Genomic DNA, 24,998 nt, shown 5'->3' with positions numbered 1-24,998 from the left:
TTGTCCGCTTGGGTAAGCAAAATATACCCAGCACAGAAGAAATACAAACATTTTCAAGTTGCTGAGGCATAATCCTAGGAACCATTTACATCCGGATGCTTTTGTAATTTGTGGAGGGTTTTGAGACCAGTGAGGCACAAGGTTAATATTTGAAGCCCTTCTATTAAACACTATGTGCCCATCTTTATTTTAAAAATGTAGAATAACCCATCTCAAAACATTATTATTTTAATTATTTAAAAAGGGTCACCCACAGGCGCTGAAGATTTGCACCATGGAAAGCCCTGTCTCCTAACAAAAGGGCACATGCTCAGAACAGCAAGTAAACAAAAATTCCAGACCTGCCTTATGTTCCAGCAGCAGCGCCTCTTAAACAAACCTTACTAGCTACAGAGCAAAAATGGAAACTGTCTGTTTTGATTTAAATCTGTCCCTAAGCAATTTCCATGAGTTAACACAGCAGAAGCACAAGTACAGGAACAAATAAACAAACAAACAAAGAAACTTGAGCTTGCTTCTAACATCTGAACTGCCACCAGTTTCCAAAATGCAATCATGGAGCTGTCCATTCTTGCACCACAATTAAAAGCAGCTCACAATGGAGGCGAACTGCTCCACCCCAGCCATGGGAGAGTGTGTTGAAATGCTAATTGCACACAAAACTTCAGTGGTGAGGGTGATTAATATACTTATTGTAATTGTTAAAATTGGAATGACAAAGAGTATAATATAGCAGTGCTTTTGTGTCCTCTGGCTGTTCAAAAGTGTCTCCTTGCACTTTCTTTGGGTGCCAGAATTACTCAACTTCATTTTACGGTTTTCACTTGCATTGAATAGACAGGAGACGTGGAAGAACAGCTATTGGAGTATTTTAAATAAAGCAAAATAGGTAAGAATGGTGTTTTGTGGGTGGGTGTTTTTTGTTTTTTGGGGTTTTTTTTGGTTTTTTTGAGGGTTTTTTTGGGTTTTTTTGGGGGGGGTTGTTTTTTTTTTTTTTTTTTTAGGAAACGTGTGTTGGGGAGGACAGAGGGAATCAGTAGGATTTGTTCGTCTAGGAGAAAAAAGAATGGAAGAAGACCTGGACTTCATTACAATTGACAGGGTCCTGATTTGTTGCTCTTTCAGCTTTACTCAAGTCATAATTCCTTATTCACTCCTATAAACTACTGAGATTTCCTGTACAACCCACCAAAAGACTTCACATATGATTAAGAAGATAAACACAAAATTGGCTCTTACTAGGTGCAGTTGTATGCTCAGCTTTAAATATTTACTGAAAACATTTTTCTGAATAAGGGGAAGATATTTTGCATCTTGCAGAATCCAACTTTCAGAGTCTAACTGCAACAGAATGATTTTCAGAGAGAGATGGATGGTTGCATGGCCTGTAAAGCAACTCCCTTGTTAATTTCTGTGAGATTCATGAGAAAAACAACTGGAGTCAGTATTGACAGACCCTTGTTAAATGGCTAGGATGGGACGGTTTATAATCCTGACCCATTAGTGGTGGGGATAACTCTGTAGTGACTAGAATATCTGGTCTAAGTTAGTCTAACTTCACTACAATGTCTAATGTACTTAGTGTTACCTCAGCAGTAGTAACCTATTCATGTACTCCCGTGCCTCACATAGCACAAACCACTAATTACAATAAATATTTAACTCAAAAGAGGATGCAGCAGATCATAACCCACTTTGAGAGTGATACTTAAAAAGAAGATGCTCATCTTTGTCAGAAGACTATGGGTTGCTCACCTCAGCTTCAAATGTCTTGGCTTCATTGCCCATCATGTATATGGCTGACATAAAAAAAATATTTATGTACTTTAAACCAAACAGATAACTAAATAAACAAAAATGTCTGTAACATGCTCAGGACACAGCGATTATATGGCTTCTGCAGCAAAGATTTTCCTGATTTTTAAATATCAAACAACTGACAGAATGAAACAAGGAACATCAGAGCAGGGCTACAAGCTATTGCTACTGTTCAACTGGATGCACATCTGTGGAGGAGGAGAAAAAGAAGGAGAAAGATAGCAAAGAGGAAGAGTTCCTGAAGGTCCAGGAAGCTGGACTCTGAAGCACAGCTCAAGGGAACAGCGCCAAAAGGGAAGAGAGCCTACTGAAATTGACCTTGAGCAGATAATTTTGAAACAACTTGTGATTTTAAAAGCTGGTTCAATCAAGCAAGTCTGAACCACAAGCTCAAAACACAGCAGGTACAATTAATTTGTGTAAGCCAAGATCTACTCAGAAGTTCACTAACTCTCCTCACAGAGGTGTTGGGGGAGAATTAGATTTATTTTAATGACTGTTTTTTTTTACTTTTTCAGCCGACAGAATAAAGATGATGCAAAGAGCACAATAAAAATATCTCTTTTTTTTCCCCTCTGGGACTGTTACACAGCAGTTTGGCTTTACAGTTTTTAATAATGTGTACTGCCTAAAGAGACACTCATTTGTAAGCGACTGTAAGAGTGATTTTCCTTCTTAGGATATTGTCCTACAGAATGATGCATAGAAACATGTCTTGCTCAAGGGAAGAGTAAACAAGACATTCAACACAAGACTGATGGAGAAGGAGATTATTACCTAAATAGAGGTTCCTAGTGCCTTTTTATATCATCACCATGGGATTGGCAGATATGGCACAGGATTTATAGAAGACTTGTCTTTCTGGAAAGACACGTGGAATAAACTATGGTATCTAAAGCACAAATAAATACCTACACAACTTTTATGTACTTCACAAAAGTAACTATACAAAAAGTATTATAAAAGGTGACAGAATTATTTTAAATTCTTTAGTACGTCTTAAGAGAGAGACTTCCCTCAGCAGCATAGCCTCAGTTTTAAATTTTTTACAGTATATCCTGCCTTGAAAAACCATCTGTGCCTGGAAAGTGCTACCTGTTTGTCTTCTGTTTGAGTATTTTATGGCAATGAAGGAAGATGTATATGGTCCCATACATGTCTTTCTAATTGTTCATCTTCATTCTCTAATAGACATGCCTTAGACTCAAACAGAACTACAGCTTTAAATGACACAAGAAATTGAGCACTGCACACCCTAACAAAATAAAATCCAATGGTCTGCTTTACAGTTGCATAGATCTATTGCATTAAAAGCTTAAGTCAGACCTAGATACAATGCACAACAATAGATGCCCCTGTCCCTCAAAACACCCATGCTCTGTTCTTACCTGAAAGATACTCCCTTTTTGTGTCTTCCACACAAACTGAGAAACTGCACTTCTTGGCCCATGTGTGGGCGCATATTTGCAGAGGATATGGCTGTTTGCTGGCAGGGTGGTGAGGGCTGCCTGGCTTTGTAGCTGTGATTTTACCGCTGGATGTGGCAGTGGGTGCATGGCTGGCACCCAAGGCAAGGCTACAGGTTCCTCAGTTTCTCTGCTGAAACTGTGGTCACTTAACATAGTAGATTGTTCAATCAATCCTTTTTGTGGTTGTTGTTGGAAATATAGGCTAATTTGGCAAAAGTGAAAATTTAGCATTTGAAATTTATCAAATTTGTGCTTGCAAGATCTGAGCCTCATTCTGCCTGACCTGTCCTTTGTTTAGGGAGAAAACTGGGCAAGAGACTTCCCAGTTCCAGTCGACCTCCAGACTCCATAGTTCAAATTTGGTGGGCAGGATTATGGGATTGCAGTGCTTGGCCTGGTAAAATTGCTGCCCTCAGATTTCTCTGGGGTGCAAATCACCCAGAGTCAGCCTAGAGATGGAAGACATCAAAGCTGGTCCCAAACGTCCTCTGGTTATCAATGTATGCACAAAGCAAAATAGCTTCATACATGAGTAGCAACCCCTATAGTAAAAAAACCCACAAAACACACACCAGATTATGATTTAAAAATATTAAGTACAAACAAATTCAAAGATAGGCCAGAAGTTCAAAAGTAATGCCAAGAGATTTGCCTGCACTGTACTTTCATAGAACTATAAAGCAAAACGTCGTGTTGGTTTCAAGGTACTTACTTTAGTGACATAAGGAACATTTTTAGCATTTGAATTCAAGCAGGATTAAATAAGAGTGGTCTGAAGAAGAAATCTGAAGACTTGTCCCATAATACAGATATATTTTTTTTAAAATATCCTGAACAGTCAGAGAGAGTTCTCCTTTTTTGAGAGCCCAAACATCAGAGGCTGTAAGAATGGCTTTGGCTTTTACTTCCTTGACATTTATGGGTTTCTCTCAGACTCCGGCTGTTTTTTAATTGTACATTCCAATTTATTTAGCAAATTCAGTTCAGTTTAGTTACTAAAATAAAAAGTCAAGATGTATGGAGAATGCTAAAAGTGAGCCATGAGATATTCTGTATAAATGCAAAATAACAATATAGTAGAAGAACTTCATAAAAGCTGTGTTTTCTTTTCCATACAATTATGAGACAAGGAAAACTTAAAAAAAAGGTTTTTTGCTGTGTGGAATGGCTTATTAGTTTTTATTAATGGATAGAATATTAGTCAACAATGTGTGTTTTAGTTAAAGCACCACTCCATTTTTCTTGTAAATGTCTGAGTTATTTCATGCCTAGAAATAAACAATTAGATGATATAGGATATGTATTTCCTTAGATTTTTAACAGTAGATTTCCGTTGATGTTGTATACCACCTTTCCTCTCACAGTGATGTGATTATTGCTGTCAGATGTATTGCTGTGTTGAACAATGCATGTCCCATATCTTGTTATTTGCATTTCTTATTTCTCAGTGCTTTGCCTGACTTTGACTTCAGGAAAATGTATTTATTGTACTTTTTATATACTGTGGTTTAGGGATCATGGCAGGCTGTACCAATAGGTAAGAGGTCAGTAAGACAGCGGCAGCTCTTAATCTGGCATGCAAGAGGGGTCGAAGAATTACTGTCATTGGCAGCCACACTGCTGCAATCAACTATACAGTTCAAGAATTCAGAAGGTTCCTTTCATGAAAACTGTATCCCTAAAGGCCTTCCAGAATTAAACAATATGATCCCACACATGAATGATGACAAAACTTAGATAATTTTTCAACAAGCTGAGATCTGAAAGGAAGAGCAGGTACAACAAAAGTACTCCATGGGACAGATACACCAAAGGGGGAGACCCTCTCACACAGACAGAAACCACCTAAAGAAACTAGTGGAAAAGTGGCAGTGGTAAATGATAATTCTAATGAAGCAGTACAGATGCAGTATTTTTGGATTCTTGTAAAAAGCTTGATTAAAGTTTTACCAAAAGAACTTAAATATATGCATCTTCCAGTGGATACATTGCTACTGATCAGCTGTGCAAACTCATCTCCTGGCGTGCATACCCTAGTGCCTTCAAATGATACCACTTTAGTCTTCAGATACCGTGATACAGCAGATATGGAATCTCTGCCTCACTTGAAAGCTTTGCTATTCCAAACAGTAGCTTTTAGTAATGTTGTGTCACTTTTTGGGTTTCCTGCTTCCGGTGACATGTACCTCTCTTTTGATGAGACTCATGGCTGCTGGACCATCTCAAATAAATTGAGTTTGATCTAATCCCTTTTGTTTTGATTACCTTGTCTAAAAGCTGTTTAGCCATGCTGTGCTCTCTGTGTGTATACATGTTGTAAACTCAGCACATTTCAAAAGGTCAGTTTGTCTTCCCTATATTTGCCATGTAAAGCTATTGCAAGGCAATTCAAGTTATGGTGTTGAGGGCTCAAATAGCTAGTTGGGACTATGACTAGTCTGTTTCTGCTTGTGCTTGTATTAGGGAGTGGAAGAAGCTCATGTTATTTGTCCTGACATGTTCCAGTTTTGTCTCATGTTTTATATACACAAATATAATCAATACACAGTAAATCTGGATTCAAAACTCTTTATAAATTGTGGACAAATTGCATTCCTTTTCACCAGGGGCTCCACCTTTGGCATTGGTGTATTTTTGTTCCTTCAGAAAATCTCTAGATCAACACTTTGTGGAGAAAAAGTAAATTCCTGTCCACAATGACAGACAAGACAGAAATTGATAATGGAACCTTTATTTGTGGATACCTTCATGTTATCTTGAAAGATTTAAAAGCAGCTGCAGGGCTCTTATTTACAGTACACCGGTTGATAGTGACTCTGGAGCAAAGATCTGTCAATAGCCAAAGAGCAGCAGCGCTGCAACCATGGCACTTCCTTCATTTGCCATGTTCTGACACTACATCAGCCCACACTGAAGGGAGTCACAACTAGGGAGCCTTACCCAGTTTCCGGCCCGTTGGTGCCATATGACATGAAAAAGCTGGATTGGAAGAGACAAACTGAGGTATTTGTAAAAGAAAAAGCAACACTTCCAGGCCTGGTTATTTATGTAAAAGGGACTATGATTTATGGTAGGTGGAGCCAGCAACTGCCTGCAGCCAAGTTAGTTTGATGTTTCCCTTTAGACTACCATGTTTTCACTTGTTTAGAACTGTGTCAAAACATCTATGATATAAACTTTTCCTTGAAGAATTGTTTCTTTCAGGTTCACTCCTCCTGCCCTGAAGAGTTGCAAGACCAGCTTGATTGTTTCTAGGTTTGTGACAAAATTGTTTCACTGTGTTTTAAAAAAATAACATGCATTTAGTTCGGAATCGGGGGAATAATAACTTGAAAAATGCTGGAGAGTATGAGAGGAAGGGTGTTGGTTTGTAAAGAGGATAAACTGACATAAAATGTATAGAGCTGAAAGCCAGGCATCTGGAGGTGATGACACTTAGGCTGATGGTACTGAGATGATGAAGAAGGGGAATACAGAGGTCTGGCACACTGACAAACAGGAGGTAACACAGCCTAAATTGAAGATTTGGCTTGGTAGATAGGCAGAAAGATCTGAGTCCTAAAACACTTTGTCCTCCAAACTCAATCTGGAATTCCTGAGCCTTACAAGATTTCTGCTCTCAATAGATATTTGTTGAACAATCATCAAGGCATCTGCCAGCACAAATACTAGTGTAGAAGTGGCTTAGAGAATCACAGAGAGACTCTCACTGGTAATGTCTCATGGTCCCTCATTGCACTGGTAGATGATGAGACAGATGAATAAGTTGAAAGCTGGCTTTCTTGCTGAAAATTAGTGTTGATGTGAATATGATGTCATCTGACAAAAAAATGGGTAGAAGTTGCATTACAAGAAAAAGAAAATAGAAGCCACACAAAAATTAGTCTTGTAAAGCCAGGCACTGAAAAGTTAGGAAATGCCTAAGATTAGTTGTACAATCTTAGTTGATCAAATAAGCTTCTGCTTTATGATGCAGTTCTCAAGGGTACAGTTTGCCGCTAGGTTCACCTGGGATTGTATCTCATGCAATGTACTAGCATGCTTGACTCCCAAAGAAGGGATGTGCTTAGATTTCCAATAGGTAAAGATACTCTAAAAATGTCCCAAAGACAGTTCTTCATATAATATACAAAAAATCATGAAGCAAAAATTCTTGGCTGTTCCCAGCACTCCTTGATGAACTCTGAAGAATCAGAGAAACTTAGAGTGCCCAATAGCCCCACTCTAGGGAGGCTGAGATCTATATTATTAAAGGATCTTCTTCAGAATGGATCTTCGACTACATAGGTTGTGTGGTGAATTACACAAGGAGATGCTAAAGAAAAAAAGAGATTATTTTAAAAATTAGGCTGATTTTAATAACATAGTTCTGATAACAAATAATATAGTTCTCTTTTTGTCTGTCCTGGATTCTTCAGATCCAGGAAATTGATTGTATCAATTCACTTGGGTTTTAAAAAACTGGCTACTTGTGTTTTTCTCATTTTTTTGACATTAAGTCTGGAACTCTGGTGCTGGATTGGCAAAAGTGCTGCAAGATAAGTGAAAGAGAACAGCAATTCTGAGAGAATGAAGGGATACTCCATGCCATACATTTCAAAACATTAAGTTGTAGATATCTCAAACTGGGCATTCATGATTTTTGATTTTTAGTTTTGTGCTTTATTTCTTTATATGTCGTGAAACAACTCATATGGAAATACATTCTCTTCTCTTACTTCTACATCCTCTTGCAGAGGTCTTGTAGAAATAAGAAAGTAAGTATTTGTGATGATGCAGATAGAGTTATAGGAAAACTCATGAGGAAGTTAATAATTCTGTCTTCATATCTGGGTCTAAATAGTGTACAGTAAATATGGCCTGAGGCCACCAATGGAACAATAAGAATAAAAACTATATTTGATCATTGCACATTGACTATCTGTACATCTTGTGCATGGAATAAGGCAGAGGACCCATGGGAAAAATACGACATCTGTTATCAAAGCCTTTTTCATAAGCTGCCCAAGAAAGCTGAATTAACATTGTGTGCGTTGTCTTAAGAATTCTAGTTTTTCTTATATTCAGAAGTTTACTTATTCAACAGGAACATTCTGTTACCATCATCGTATGTATATGGCAACTTCTAACCATTATTTTGTCAGATGACATCATATTGACATCAACACTGGTTTCCAGGAAGAAAAACCCCCAAACTATCCAATACAATCTGGGATACACCACAGAAGGTGATTGTACACTCTTAGTGATTTAATCAATTTATATTAAGAAAAAATATTTTTGATTCTTATGATGGGTCGCTATATCTAAAATTTTTAGAAAGGCAAATAGTTCTGATACCAGGGTCAGGAGATGAATAAAATTTAGCAAGACACATGCTGCTTTCTCCTTTCCAAAGAAAAAAATCAAGCCTTAATCCTACAATGGTATATTAAATATGATATATGACAGGTATGAGAACACAGATATAGTAATCTACCAGTCTGGCGTCAGGTATGCATTGGGAGCATGAAATAGATCTCAGCAGGCTGAATGCTGTGCACCCATGATTACAATGCTGTGATTACAGTAGGTAGGTGGTTTGGGGAAAAGTGGATTTCAGACTGCAGGAGTCCAGTGTAGTATGTGGTATTATTTGCAGAATTTTGCCGGGACACATCTGGTAATTTTAAGCCTGGTGTAATGTCTGATTGGCTTGCCTTTTGTGCCACTGAGAATCTAGACTACTTAAAAAATTGTGTCTTCTCTGCAAAATTTTTATGCAGAATTCATGTTAAAGAAAATAAATTAATCAAAGCTGATTACTTGAGTCACACTCTATTTCTGTAAAGGAAATAAAAACAATGTACACAGTCACATGAACCTTGTAGAAAACCTATAGAACAAAAGTCACTCCTAAGGGTTTGTAATTTCACAACTACCTTCAATACAAAACACAAGATTTCAGTATCCTGCACTGGCAACTGCATATTAATAGAATTTTGATTGAATATAAGTGATAAAATTCCTCAGCACTAGGAGTGTCATCCAACAGACTGTTTTTTTTCTCACTTGGTCATACCTTGCTGCTTTCAGATGTTTGTGAGTCCTTCTGGGTGGTATACTCATTATACTTTACCTTTGTGTAGTACATATCTCAAATATGCAATGTCACTTATGATGAAAACCATAGGCACTGAATTATAAGTGGCAAAAAACCCTGACAAGAGTGCCTGGAAATGACTTGGTGACAGCAGAGAAAGCCGAACCCTTGGTAGAATCATTCCCCAGTGTTACCAGCTGGTGGCCCATACTACTATTCCCATGAAACATTCCCCATATGGTTTTACTTTGAGTGGGTAGTAACATCTCTGTTCTTGTCATCCTAAGGCATGGAGGGCAGGCTACGCTGGATTTCCATAATTCTAGTCCAGAACTGTCATATCAGCATTTTCTACAGCTGGTTTTATGATAGGCAAATCTGTTTCCTTGTAAAATAGGTCTTTCAAAGCAGCCTTTCCTTTTGGTTGATTATGTCTTTCAGCTAGAGGGGAATCTTGTGTGGTATGTTGGGCCTGATGGCCTAGACACTGGGATCTTTATTTGGCTGTGACTTGCAGTAGTCATCCCTCACATTTAGAAGAGGAAAGGCTTAGAGTATTTTTTGAAGATGCAAATAGGCAAGATAAACATGCATGTGTACAAGACATCCACCTGTTTCTTCAAGCTACTTTGGTCATGGTATCACAAGTTATGTTAGTTCTCTCTGGGTTAAGGGGTAGTAGCTGGTTTTTCATTTTATTCAACAGATTTTCAGGAGGCTTTAGTTGTGCCAGATTTGATGTTGGTTGGAACTGACAAAGGTTTAGCCCAGTATTCTAAAATCTAAAACTGGGAAGAAATGGGTCAGGTAAATATCAGTTGTCTTGCTGCTGGAAAAAGGAAGTGCATGGTATGCTCTCAGATTTGGCTTCCTTATCATAGCAAGTTATTAATTTTTCATAAGATAAGATATTCTCTTTTCCTTTAAGGAGTAGCCAAATAATGTGGCTGACTTTCAAAGTATCATTAGATTGTTGATTTAACATCATGTTGTGATTAGTATGGCATTTCACACCTTTCCCAGAGTTACTGTCTCAGATTGTCAGCAGATATCATTAAATCTGCTTACAAGTCATACTTGAAAGATTATTTTTGTTGTGTTTTTGCAAAGGTTGGCAACTTCCAAAATTAAACACAGATGAAAATTTAGCATAAATGTACCATCCTGCTCCTTGCAGCTCTGAGCTGGTGTAGTCCAGATTCCCCTGTATTTTTCTAAGAAGGGGTGCTATGCATGCTAGAGGATATTTCTTCTGAAAGTTCATCATAGCACACCTCTAATAGATGGGTTACGCTTGTTGGAAACTTTCCTTCTGAATTAAAAATAGTTGTAATTTCCTCCAATGAAATATGTGAAAGGGTTCATAGCAAGACCTACAGGTCTGGCCAAAGGCTGGAAAGGAAATAATTTCCTCTTTTTGGCCAAAGAAAAGACTATAGCTACTTCTCTTGTAAATAGCAGTGGGCATCAGGGGAATGCTGAGTCAGCTGCAAAGAGCTAATCAGCCTTTCATCATCTCGGCTCAGGAAAAATGAAATTGTGCTAGGGGAATTGTGGTGGTATTCAGTAACAAAAAATTATTCTTTAAAATATCTAAAATTTAAAGTGGAAAGGAATTTATTCCTCTTTCTCTCCAGATGTAGACTAGAGAGAACCTCCCTAATTTTTCTGTCTTCAAATTTTATTGAAGCAAGTCATGCATTTTAAGAGTGTTTCCCACACACAGGCTCCTCTGGGCATTTGAAAATCTGGTCACTTTATGTGGATGTTTGAATAGGTTCCAATCTCATTCAAACATATGACCCTGTACTTCTCTACTTTCATCTATATATAAAGTTTGACATTTAAGGTTCTCCGCCTTCAATTCTCTATGTTTCAAGAAATGGCTAAAAATCTCCAATAAGCACATAGCATACAAAATCCTTTAGTGTTCTAGACTCCTTTAAAGAGAGGAACTAAACAAAAAAATTTAAAGATTCAGAGCCTCAGAAGTAAGGTGTGGATAAACACCTCCAAACTAAGGGAGAAATAATTTAAAATTAAGGTACCTTAATTGACTCAAATGGGCCTAAGCTAATTTACATCAACAGAGGATCTGACTTGAAAAAATTACATGCCTTATCCAAAAATTTTCAGGATTGGAAACACTGAAGTAGAAATCTTACGAGCAGCAGCATCAGTATATGATTTCCATTACCTCTCTCCTCAAGTGATGCTGTTCCAAAGGAAAATCTGCATTCCAGGACTGGGTAATACCTCTGACAGCTTCCCCCATTCATGTCACCAAGAGCTGCAGATGGGCTGGGTATAACAAGAATCCTTGTGATATCCCGCCCCAGTGAATTTCCTGCTGCATGCAGCCAAAAGCCAGCCTCTTCCAGAATATTAAATCCACTGAAGCAGAACCTTGCAACAATTTATAGCAGGTTTCTAGGTGCTTAGTAGCCATAGTGCTTTTCTTGTTTATGGTCCGTAGTTTCCTCAGCCATACTCTATAATTTCCTTACTAAGGTCTTACTCTCAGGTCTGCATATATTTACATGTTTTACTCTGTAAGCTTTTAAGCAGCAAATTATACAAAATAGAGGTGAGACCTCTGCTAGTTGAGTCTTCCTTTTATTGTTCCATTGTAGTTGTGTCTGGAAAATAAATAAGTTAAGAACTTGAACTGACATAAAATAAATGACAGTTCAGGTTCTATAGGTTCATGTTTATGACATGATTGGCCCACAGCCATTGTAGCTATTTTGTAGTCTACAAGATGTCCTTGATTTGCTCTTCCACCAGTTTGATAACAAGCACATATAATCTTTGCATATACTCGTAACAGGCTTCTAGCCTCTTCTTGATTTTATATATTCAGCATGTACACTGTTCTTCACAGAACTCTCTCAGCTCCCTTAAATAATCTTTACATTTTCATCTATATTGTTTTCATCTTTCAACAAAGTTGAAAGTTAGATAAATATAAATGGAAAAGCAAGAAAATATGGTAAATCAAGACACTTGTGAAATCACAGAATTAACAAAGACTTGAATTCTTAAAAAGGGAACAATTTTTCTTTCAACAATATACAATTTACGATAATTCAAGCACAGCTACCTTATATACTCACTGATTTGTAAAAACACCCTCTTCTAATTCCTTCTGAGAGCAACTATGCCAAAAAGCCATATAATGATAGTAGCAATAGTGGGACTTTGAGCACATCCATGCCAGTCCTGTTATATCTCTCATCTGCTTTTACCACATTGATCATAAGATTTTTTTTTTCTGCTCTTTTTTATAGATCTCATGGAAATAGCCTTAGTGTCAGTGACATGACTCCATTTCTTCTTCAGTGAGCATATACTGGAGCACGTTTTGGAGCTTAATGAAGAAATGCTATTGTTTTTTCCTTCAAGGCACATCATATAGACTTCCAAGGGCTCTCATTTTGTTTACACTCTTTATAGGAAGCAGAAACAGCTGAAATTTCAGCATGGTGATGGCTCCATATTTACAGCTCTATTGCACCTGACCTTGCCAGGGCTACAAATTGTGCAAGCAGCTTCTGTTAAAAGGGAACACATGAATAAGAGCTGGCTGGAGCTCAGTAGAAAGAGGCTGAGACAAGATCAACCAAATGAGAAAGAAATAGCAATTTTATAATGAGAATGATCATCTGTTTATCAGCTCATGTGGTAACATGGTTGTTGGATTCTTAGTAGCTGATCCATTGTCAAATATCCTTGCCCAGGTGTTCTTTATTTCTCTACCTTGACAGAGCAATGACATCTATTTCTTCCTGGTACAGATATGATTACTTACTTTGTGTTTTTGCTGATTCCTCTGGTGTGTCATATTGAGTTGCTCTTTATCTTAACTTGAAACAGCAAAAGATTGTAGTTCACACCTGGAATACTTCTGAGAGCAACCTTTTGCCTAATTTTCTCTGAGCTGCAGTGGCTTCTTAGTTTCTAGCTAGAACTTCAACATCAGTTTTGATCTGTGGGATGATGCAGTCAAGCATGATGTGGAATGAAGGAATAAAGTGTCAGAATTCCACTGAAATTCAGTATGATTTTTTTGCTAAACTTCTTTTAACTCCTCTGAAAAATCTCAGCCAGAAGAACTTAAACAGGGACCAAGCTATACAGTTTAATACTCAGCATAGATAGTAACTACTTTTTCCGATTGTAATCTTACCAAACTGAGAATGAGGTTTGTAGCATTACCATCAGTTACTGATAACCTACTTTCTTTTTCTGAAAATTCCCAAGTACTTAGAATTGTATCTCCATGCAGAAATTCAGGTGGGTAAAGGTAATTTTGTTCTTCTTTGATTAAAAATCTTCTTTGATTAAAAATTGAATTTACTTTGTGTTGATGTAAATGCAGGAAATGTAATAGCAAATTAGTTTTCTTCTTTCCATCTGCATTTAAAATTAATATTTAGTGCAAATTTTCTATTTCATTTTCAGATAACAAAATACACAAAGCTAGTAAGATTATATCACCACTTCTTCTGTCACAGAAATTTTTGTAATTATGTGAGAAATGAATCTATATTAACCTTCAAAAGCTACCATTCTTAGGTGAATGGCATCAGAAACTTGAGCATTCACATGGTAGCATTATTATTGGCCTGAAAGCACATAACCAGAATATGCTGAGCTTTTGAGGCACTTCAGATAGTGGATTACTTTAAACTTCCACAGCTCACAGAAGCCAGTAAGGTAGGTTTTATGGAATCATATAAAGATATTTATGGAATCATATCAACAGCCATAATGAGCACTGGCAACTGGCAAGCATGCTGCCTTTGGGCTGTAATCCAGGGAGTACGTCGTTTCAGTAAGCAAGAAGTGGGATTGCTCTTTGGTGTCCAAGTGAAAAACAAATGGGGGTGAAGAGGTGTGTGGATGAGACACATCTAATTATGAAGTATAAGACTTGGGCAGTAGAGATATGATAGTTAGAGAACGAGAGAGAGACAGACACACATAAAGATACGGTACCAAAGAAGAGATCAGTCTCTAGAAACACCATATTAATCTTCAGGGCTAAACTTAATTTTCTTGAAGATGGACAGATGTTTAAAGAGAGCTATAGTTTTACTCAGCATTAAAAGCTTGAGATTTTAGCTGCACAGAAGTCAGGAAAATTTTGACTCAGAAGCAGAAGTTTTCAGGAAATTCCAGGTCAAGTAATGATTCCACCTTTCAAAATGGTGGGAGTGAAAGAAGACAAAAAGGCTGCTGGAAATTTTTATAATTGCTGCAAAAGAATGTAGAAGATTTAAAATCATTATTAAAAGAAAGGAAGTCACTCCCACACAAAACAAGGAAGTTGTTTCTGTACCGACTCTTAAAATGTCAAAATTTAGCCCTTTGCTTGGAAATGACTATCTCTAAAATCTTGCATCATGGGTTCCCAGTCAAAGAGATGAACTCTCAAGGATACTTTTTATTTCGCTAACTACTGCTTAGTCTATCACTAAGTTGATAATTCAGTTCCTTTAAATAATACACTTAATTCCTTTATTGAGTAGGCTTACTACTTACAATGGCATAGATATCTGAACTAGTTTAGTCATGGCAGCTGTGGATAACATTTGTCAGTATTTTCTGACTCTTACATAAGTATGTCAATAAAATTTGCATTTAAACAAGGCCTTTCCTCTTCCTTACTCTAGAGTAAATTTAAAGGATCATAGTGACATAAAATATCAGCGTGTTTTGGGGTAAGTGCAAAATTAATGAGTCAGCGCACAATATGGATTCACAAGCATTGATGAAGGCTGTGAGATCAACAATATGAAACACATTTGACAGTCCCTTAATGACAGACTCCAATGAAGACTTTGGCTTCAGCTTGTTAAGTAGAGATACTCAACAAGGATGCCCTTGTTGTTTCCTGTCAAGAGACAGGCAACTTTTTGGATCGACTTTACATTTAAAAAAAGAAAATTTCTCACTGGACTCATGGTGATTTTAAAAAGCATTTTATGAGTATTGCAATGACTTTCAGGTACTCTTTGAGGTATTCTTTTCTGTTGCTTTTAGAGCAACTGATGAATCAATACAAATAAAATATAGAAGATCATATAATGGGAAAAACATTATGTGATAATTTTTTTATATTAATATTTGAAGACATAAAATGGATGCTCAGAAAGTATGACGGGTTTGAAGTCACTGGAGGTGAAAGTTATTTGTTTTTCAAAGATTATATGGATGTTTAAGTATAAGCTTTCACAGTCAGCATACCTTAATATTTCAACTCTAAATATTTGGCATTTTTAAAAGATGAAAGTGTAATATACTCATACTGTTTCAGTTAGCATATTTTAAAACACAATACAGAAAAGTTTCCTTTTTTTTTTTTAACAAGATTGCAAGGTATCTTGCACATGCTTCCTCCATAATTTGATTTAAAAGTAGGAAAAAGAACTCATTTGATTCACTGAATTTTCAGACATCATGCAATTAGTATGAATTACTGCCATTTGAGTAACAATCTAAGTGCCAAGTAAGACAAAACTGACAGCAATTCCAGTAAAAGCCAAATACTCTAGCCAAAATATTCTTGTCCTTAGCTACTTATAGTTCATTCTTTGGAATACCTGAATAATGATTATGATGTATGGGACAGAGCCAGTTTTGTCCTGGTGTACATTCTTGCCTTCTGATATTAAAAAAAAAAAAAAAAAAAAAAAAAAAAAAAAAAAAAAAAAAAGTTGTTGCAAAATACATTTGTGCAAGGTTGTTTCCTGGCCAATAGTGCAGTTCTATATGAGGACAATTCCTATATTTATAAATATGCCTTTTCAAATTCATAAGTACTGTTGAGCTATAGAAGATAAAAGAGCCTAAGTACTTGCTAAGAAGATGTGTTTCTGGAAAAAAATACAATCAAACTTAACGCAAATTTAATTTTAATAGAAAGATTTGTTTACCATGATGTATTATTTAAATTCACCATCAGCCTCATTACATTACAACCAAGTCTATTTTCTTTCATTTGAATTCCACTGGCTATAAAAAACTGTCCTCTTGGATAGTTTTATCCAGTTACAGTTAAGATTGCCAAGAGACTTCAGTGGGAATCTAATCAAATCCCAGATGTGTGTCCAACTTGAATCTAAGGTGCAAAAGATTAGTTCATTCAGCTAAATCCTCTGGGATGTTGATTGTGTCTTAGCATGTGTTTGCACAGAACCCAGCAGAAAATGTCATGACTGGAGTCTTTGTGTGATGAAAACTGAATAAGCTCTCAATCAAGACTTTTCTTCTGAAACTTCACCCTATAGACAAAAAACACTTTGTGGTCTTTTTGCCGTCTCCTTTGCTCCTGGCACTTGGGCCTTATATTATGGAGTGTAAGACCAAAAATAATGAATTATTTTACATTTTGTACTCCTAGCAAATAGCTATCTCAAAGTGTTCAATGATAGTATATTAAGGAAAACTAAAAATTTGTGTGGATAAACCACTAATTTTTGTCATTGTACATTTATAAAATATCTTCTATCACATTAGATTTAGTCTCCATTCTCATCTAAAGATGTTGAAAAATAAGGTGCGATGTCTTTGGTTAAATTTTAACAAGTAAAACCAGATTATTTTCTTAATTTATTTTATAGAAACGGACAAAAATTAGTTAACTAAAATCGATTTCTAATAAGCCAGGTTGTTTATTAACTTCTATCTGTTGAAATTCCTACTTCATATCCTTGTTGTGTGAACAATTAGTAGCCTGAATTCTTACAGAAAGTTAAAAAAAGAAAAATACACGGTCCTTTTCAGTTTATTTTGGTGAAAATGAAATGCTGTTTTTCAAAGGTACATTAAAAATCAGATAAAAACAGTTTTTATCTTTATGTGTCTTTGGGAAAAAAAAAATTCTACCTCAAGAAATTTCTTTAACAAAGAGAACATTATTTCAGACTCTAACATTTCTGTCTGCCTATTATCATTAGTCATAAGCTAAGCCCTGCACTAAATGTCTAGTGAGCACAGATAATGTTCATTTTGTCTGGAAGACAGGTTGCCGCCTGTCAAGGAGAGATGGAATAAATGACAGGTTTGGACTCTGTGCCTTGCAGGCATATTAGGCTAAGAAATCGCCAACATGATGAAAAATTATTTTGTCAAAAATTTGTAGGTCACCCATCATTGTCTAATGTATTCTGTGATTAATTGCTAGCATAGATCAGCATTATGTCTTTCCAGTGAATCGCTTAATTGTTGCCTGCTTCATGCTCTTAATGTAATGACGAGGCATCTGGTCCTTTCACATGTGCTTTTAAATGCCAGCTTTTGCATCCAGGTTACGGGAACTGTAACATTAAACTTAAGGAACTAGTGGAAATTAAAACTTCCGGAAATCTTCTATTCTATCTTTTCTTTTTTTTTTTTTCTTTCTTTCTTTTTTTATGGCTGTATGCATGGTAGGCTGAGTGTTAGTGTTAATGTATGTAGATTTTATTTCTGATGAGTGATTATTTGACTGCTCATTTTACGAAGATTTATGGTGTGCTTTCTATCTCCTGACTGCAGTGCTACTCTTATCTTTAATAAAAGAGATGAGGACATTAATCAGCCTTTGTCAGGAGTCCTGACTAAGACATTAAATGTACTGTATGGGATAGGTAAACACGCTCCAGATCCTTCTCTACTTCAGTAGATCAGGCAAAAAAACACTCATTATATTTATCATAATTTCACATCTGCTGTTTTTGAAGCAATGTACCATGAGGCCATAAACTGTATTACAACTGTGCATAAATTCAACTGATTTGTGGCTGGAGTAACTAATTCCTAAAGTACATTTTAGAAAAACAAGCAGTGAGCCCTGAAATTGCAATTCCATAAAGGCACTAAATTACTGACTGCAGAATCAAGAATTTGCTTGATGTGATTCTGCAGTGACCGTTTTATAAAAAGTGACAGTGTGCCTGTGATTGAGTCAATAAAATAAGGACGAGTGAGCCGTATACTCAAACAAGATTAAAGAGAAACAGAATGACAGAGGACAGACACATGGGATATAAATAGAGAAAAGTGTAATGTTCCCCCCTCCAAAAGTGGCTTTATGATGTAGCTATTAATAACAAGGATGTTAATTTATGAGTAATCATTTAACTATGTGAGAAAAATACAGATGCTTTTACCCAAGTTTTCATCAGATATTGTTTTTCTGTAAACAAGGACTTTTTTATGGCAAAAGGGTTGTACCTCTCATCTTAAAATACACTGTATATCTTAAATGACTGTATTGTCTCATCTCAAATTTGTAAATAGTTCAGGCAAAATCAGTGTTACTATACCAGCTTTTAACTGTGATAATCAGAAAAACAGTCAGGACTGAACTTTTCAAACTGGATCTTTCTCAAATGGAAAAGAATGTATTCTTAGGGAGACCTGGGATGCAATATTACATCAGCAGCTAAATGGATGCGATTTTCCATCTTACATTTTGGAGCAAAACAGTGACATGAACAGCAAGATTACATTTGCCTCATGCCAGACCCATGCTTTGCATCTCTCCCCTGGTTGCAAAATGAAGAGAGGTCACAGACTCCAGAGAAGCCAAGCCATGGAATGTGCCATTCCATCAATTTTTTGTGCTTATTTTTGGTTGGGCCAAACTGAAAAGTATTAAAATATCAGTAAATGTTGATACAGGATGGTGTTTTCCATTCAGTGATATCTAAAAGTTGACACATAATTCTCATAAAGCAAAAAAAACCCCTATTTCTTTTGGAGTATTTAAAAATGAAAGTACCTCTAAGTACTTCCAGAAGATCTAGTCTTCAGTTATGTTATGCTTTGCTCTCATCCTATATGTAGATGTGTAAAAATACAAAACAAAGCTGCATTATAAGGTACTTCTAAACATTCTTTTCTCAGATATTAACAGCTCTCCATAGTGTGTCAGCAGCCCTTGGTGTGAGTTGGTGGGAATATACATTGTGTTCACTTTGGAAAATGAGAGTAATACAATATCGTGTGGTGTTGTTAATAAATGTGTGTATAGCTTAGTTTTAGTACTGTTCTTGACTGCAGTCTGCTAAGCTTGGTCCACTCTCGTGGTTATAAATCTGTGGGGATTATGCTGAATATCTTTGTGCTTTGTCCATGAGACCAAGACAGAAAAGTGTTTGCTTGATGCCAACACATAGTTTCTATCTAATAGCATCAATCTGTGCATCACTGAGCGTTTCTTTTCCTGACCTTATTACTTTACTGGAATTAAGCTTGAAACAATCTGATGTCAGCTACTGTATATCTACTTTTATTGCTAGCCTTGCTGGGGCTCTCCATATTGCTAGCGCTGCATCTCATTTCAGAGAGGTTGAACCACATACATATATATTCTGCAGTTTATTGAAAGCCTGATAGATTGTTTTCTGCATTCCACAATGGCAGGACAGTCTTTTTCATGAATGTTGGAGAACGAATGTAAATTCCCATGTATACACCTGACCAAAATTAATAGTTTTTTTTCTTGGTGGTATGAATAAATCCAGCATATCACTAGATATGAGTAAGAGTAGTGCCAGTGTAGCTGCCTTTGGTTTAGCTTTTCTGATTCAGTGGCAGTTTCAAATGTATTTGAGGAATCTGTAAAAGTTGCTTATTATGATAGATTCAAAAAGATATGCTCAGACAACAAAGCCACATCAGAATGAATTGCAAGGACTGAAAAAATGCAAACTACCTTCAAATCGAGGCAAGCTTTTGCTGTCTATCCACCCCCACCTCTTTTCTTTCTCTCTCCATTACCATATAAACTTAGCAGCTTCCCGCAGAGTTCCACTGCAGTCAAATGTAATTCAATGATAAAAATCACTCTGTAGCTCCATTAAAACACAACCAAAATTATTCTTAGGACCATGTCTAGGGATTAATATATTTAGAAGCGATCCAATATTTACAAAACTTCTCATCGTGTTTAGTCTGATCTTGCTCTTTGTAAAATAGTCAAGACTCAGGCAGTATGAGAGAAAAAGTTATTTCCCTAGCAATCCCCTATTCTATATCCTTGTTGTAGCCAGCACCTGATCCACACAGAGCAGGTCAGTATGCAAGATGGCTGATGAATCCAGGGAAAACATCCTTTCAGCCACAGCAGATACATGTTGATCAGTCACAAGTGATACAAATCTAGTCTGATTTGAAATCTATTACCCTGTAGGTGATTAACCAAATCACTTTGACCGGTGTCCTGGCTCCCCAAGGTTGTCTATTGACTTCCAATGATACAGTGCCTTCCAATGCCATGGTAGGTTCCCAGTCTGTTCCTAGTAAGAGAGACATTGTTTAAGAGGATAGAGACTTCAGAAATAGTGCCAAATCTGCTGGTTGGGTCGACATGAGGGAGCAGCTTGGGACCTGTCAGGGTGTGATGAGACTCTAGCAGCATGCTCACTGCTTGCAGGCAGCTCAGACAGCTGCATGACTGGGATCTGGGTCAGGACCTTACTTAGATGAGGGCAGGGGAAGATCCCAGCTATAAAAAATGGCTGCTGCTCACTTGTTTGTGCAGCAGAGAGCAGCTCATTGCTGAAAAGATCCACCCACACTCCATTTAAACACACCTCCTCCCTCATGAGACTCTCATGGCAGCAGAGCCAGGAGGTGCTGGGGTCAGGGGAGGTGTGATCACATGCTGAGCAAACTGTGTTTGATGCAACATATACTATCCCTGCCTGCTGAGACAGCACAAACACCTGCTCTGGAGGGCAATTCCTTTACTTAGCTACTTAAGCACTGTTTGACCCTCTGCAGGACTTTTCCTACCTTGATATGTACTGAAAAATAAAAAAGAACAGTGTTTCCAAGAGGATGCTTTCTGTAGTTTTGTCATTCTGCAAAAGCTTTTTTTTACCTGTTTCCTTATATGCCTGATTCTTCACTCTGTTCCCAAGGGAGAAGGATAGTTGAATGCAAAAGAAGTGTTTACTGACAAAAGTAAACAACACATACTTATTCACATGAAATAATGCAATCTCTGGAATACTGTGTTGTTGTGTAACCAGTGAAAGACATGCCTCAGATTTTTAACTCTGTACTCTGTACTTCAAGTACAAAAAAGGTCTAGGAATAATCTGAAAGGTGCTCCCTCTGCCTCTCTGTATTTATTTTTGTTTCTCCCCAAATGAAAGAGAACATTGCATTTCAATCTGCTTGAAAAACTGGCATGATATGAGAAGGGAAAGAGAAGGAAAAGGCATTTGACTGTTAGAGGAGATTGGACCTGTTTGAAGCAAGGAGCAATTGAACTCAATAGAGTGTACTTCTCTTAGCCTTTTATGCTGCTCTTCCTGAAGACGTTAGCCAGAGGATAATTAAGTTTAAGGAATTAAGAAGCTACATAAGACACCACTTACTGGTAGGCAATGAATCCACAGGAAGCCTTGTCCCAAACCAGCTCTGTTACCTGTCTCTCTGACCTTTGACATCTGCATCTGCAGAAGGAGAGTATTTATGGAGGTTAGAATATAGGTATTCCCTCACCTAATGACTATACACGACTGCAAAAGTCCACCTGAGGATTTATCTACCCCTGGAAAATTTTTTTTTGGTAATCATCCATGAAAACACAATAACTTTTTAACATCAATATAGATTTCTAATCAGTTCAACATGCTGAAACACCTGCTAAGTGAAATTAATTTGACTCCTCTCAGTCATTTGTTAGATTTGCCTCATATCTAATCTATTTATTTAATGATAAAAATCTGGTGAATGTTGTTATTGACATTTAAATATCTGTATGTGTGTAACTTAGAAGGAGACCGAGTGATAATGTCATTTGAATTAAACAAATTTATCCACCACCGGCTGCGTTTTGGTCAATCTAAACATCAACACATGCATAGAGCCACTGAAACAAAGGGAAAAGCAGCAGTAAAATATTGAGATCTTCATATGATAACACTTTAAAAGCACTTGCAGGGTCTTGCAATTTTGATTGTATCTTCAGCTTATCTCATTTATTGAAACACAGAGAGACTGAAAGCCTGAAGATCTAAAGAGTTATTAATTAATATGTTTTACCAGTAGCTGCTGTGAAATGGAATGCAGCATATTCATAATTGTAAATAGCTGATTTAATTTATAGCGTAATGTTAGGCATTTGGGCATTTCTGTCATACTGTTACTGTTCTTTGCTGTGCTGACTGCAAAATATAATAACTTCTAAGCAGTGTGTAAAACAAAGTGCTCAATTCACTTTATTAAAATATCCAATAATAATTGATTTAAAGGCAATAAAATGTGTTCATTAGAGGGTTTATATTCAAGAAATATTGAAAGTATACCTAAAGCTGTCACTTTTATTGTGAATGAACAGGATAATATAATTTGAAAAGAGTGTGATCATACTAAAGATTTGTCCTGCAGCATTATCTGATAGCTCGTAAAGTGCTGAAATTTAATATGATGCTTTCAGTCAGTTTAATTGAAATTTAATTGCCACTTTGGGCAGAAGGTTTAGATCTGATCAATAAAATATTAAAGATTTTGTGCTTTCACTTGGAACAATTTCTTAGCCAATACATCAAGTTTAACCCATGTTTTAGGAAATATTTGTTTGTTATAATTCACATAATGTTCAATATCACTTGCTAATCTGAATGTGTTAACACACGGCACAGATAAATAGTGGAAATAATAAAGCTATAGTTGATCCATTTAATTACAACAAGATGAAAGAAATAACGGTCACCTTCAGATTCATGAGAAAGGCATTAATGTAAAAGAGCTATAAATATTTTGAAATGTCAAACCTCAGAAAGACAGAGTCCAACACGAGCCTAGCTGTAAATCAGGCACATGGAAGGACCTTGAAAAAAAGATGGTTCTTTGGTATTTTAGAAATAATTACTAATACAAAAAGGGTAGTGATGAACCTATAAATTACATTAAAAAGGGCCATTAGAGGAGGATTAGTTTATAAAGCTGAGAGATGGTTCCTGAAAATTATCCTGGTAGTTATTTCTTCTTTTCCTTTCATATTATTCAAGAACCCCAAAATTATCTGATTAATGATAAACTAATTGATTGCTACTTTGCAATTCAAATAAAGTAGCCAACTTGGAGCCTCTCTTTACTGTAATATATACTGTCTTAATTTTTATTCTTTTTTTTCTCTCTGTGTGTGTGTGCGTGTCAGTGTAAAGGGGATTATCCTACATTGCTCTCTAAAATGTATGGAGGTAATTTCAGTCTAAGCAGCACTGCTACAAAGTTCACCTGTGCAGTTGGCTCAGGCCCCTGAGAGCCAGCTCTGCATGCCAGAAGGGAGCCTTCTGCCTCTGCTCCTCCATCCTTTGCCCAACCAGGCACTCCTACAGGTCCCTGGGGAGAGCTGACAGAGCTGGAGTGACTGAAATGCCACTCTTAATTTCTCTGATGTCTTCAAAAATGGTCTTTAATCTAAATCCCACAGAGCATGTTATCAGGACTGCAGTTTCCTGATCAAGATGATATCATATTCAGTGGCTACCATCTACAAGCGTTTTCATCCTTTCACTGCTTGAAATAGCAATGTCTGAGCTCAGCCCTGATGTGCCAGTTGAGTAAGAGGCAGGCCAAAGATCTGAGAAACAGAAAATTCTCCCATAGCCATATAATATAAGCTATGATGCAAGTTACTGCTTATTTGAATAAAATGCAATTCCCAGAACGTTATTTTTTTACTTAAGATTGATTCAGATGTGCATGGGACAGAGGACAGCACTCAATAGCATGGAAAACAGCTGATTTATATTGTTGCTGGTGTCAGAAGCACAGCAGAATCACCTTTTCAGCCTGAAATCAATGGCATCCATAGTGCTCCGTGCCAAGGATCATGAGAAAAGATGAAAAAGTATAGTGATTCCCACTTCCTATCTCACAGCCCTCAACCATTACCTGGAGATTTGATGAAATGACCAATTCAAAGCCCTCCAAAGACTGCACTGGTCTGTTTCCCCTTCTGTGAGGTTTCTTGCAGGAAAGGATTTGCAAATGCAGCTCCCTGATGATCATTAACTTCTGCTGGCTGTGGCATGTCTCTGCCATTGTGAGGGGCAGTGTGTGAGTGGTGAATGCTGGGAGTATTATGGGTCATTGGGAACTTGATTAGCAAACAAAACCAAATATCAAATAATCTGACAATATAATTCACACCCACATGTCTAGTTAAAATGGAACATTTTTGCCTTCAAACAGAATTTCAGGCCTCTTGTTATAAAATTAGCAATTTTAGCTCAAAAACTTGAAAAGCACCAGAGGCAAGAATCTTGGGAGAACAAAATGGATGGATGGTTAGAATTTGGAAGCAAAAAACAGGAACAACATCCAACTTCTACCTTTGTTGGGCCATTTCCTCTATGCAGTTCTCCATCTACAAGATACAAAGATGCCTCTTCACCAACACACCTGTCAGACTAATTATGATTGTTGGAAGACTTGATAAAATCATATTCCCACAGACTGTGCAGGATGCTAAGTGTTGGGTTTGTGATAGAATTTTAAGAACATTTTGCTCCCAATTTTCCAATCTTTTCTTCATGTTCTCCAGGATGCATTTCCAGTCTGGAAATATTTATTTGGAATCTATAGTTCCTTTCCAAGGCTACAGAAGAAGGGAG

General features: G+C 36.8%; 1 long non-coding RNA gene across 1 annotated transcript; it reads right to left on the bottom strand.

The window, feature by feature from the left end:
- Window positions 1-18,851: 18,851 nt before the first annotated feature.
- On the bottom strand, window positions 18,852-24,416 carry LOC136291760 (uncharacterized). The gene is made up of 3 exons (XR_010721698.1): window positions 24,277-24,416; window positions 21,750-21,827; window positions 18,852-20,660 (listed from the first exon to the last, which is right to left on the bottom strand). It is a non-coding gene; the product is annotated as an uncharacterized lncRNA (long non-coding RNA).
- Window positions 24,417-24,998: the final 582 nt, after the last annotated feature.

Source organism: Chamaea fasciata, unplaced genomic scaffold (genome assembly GCF_029207755.1).
Source record: "Chamaea fasciata isolate MVZ Bird 193981 ecotype frontalis unplaced genomic scaffold, bChaFas1.0.hap1 SCAF_7, whole genome shotgun sequence".
Taxonomy (NCBI): Eukaryota; Metazoa; Chordata; class Aves; order Passeriformes; family Sylviidae; genus Chamaea; species Chamaea fasciata.
Note: the sequence above shows the minus strand (reverse complement) of the source record. Positions and strands in the feature narration are given on the sequence as shown.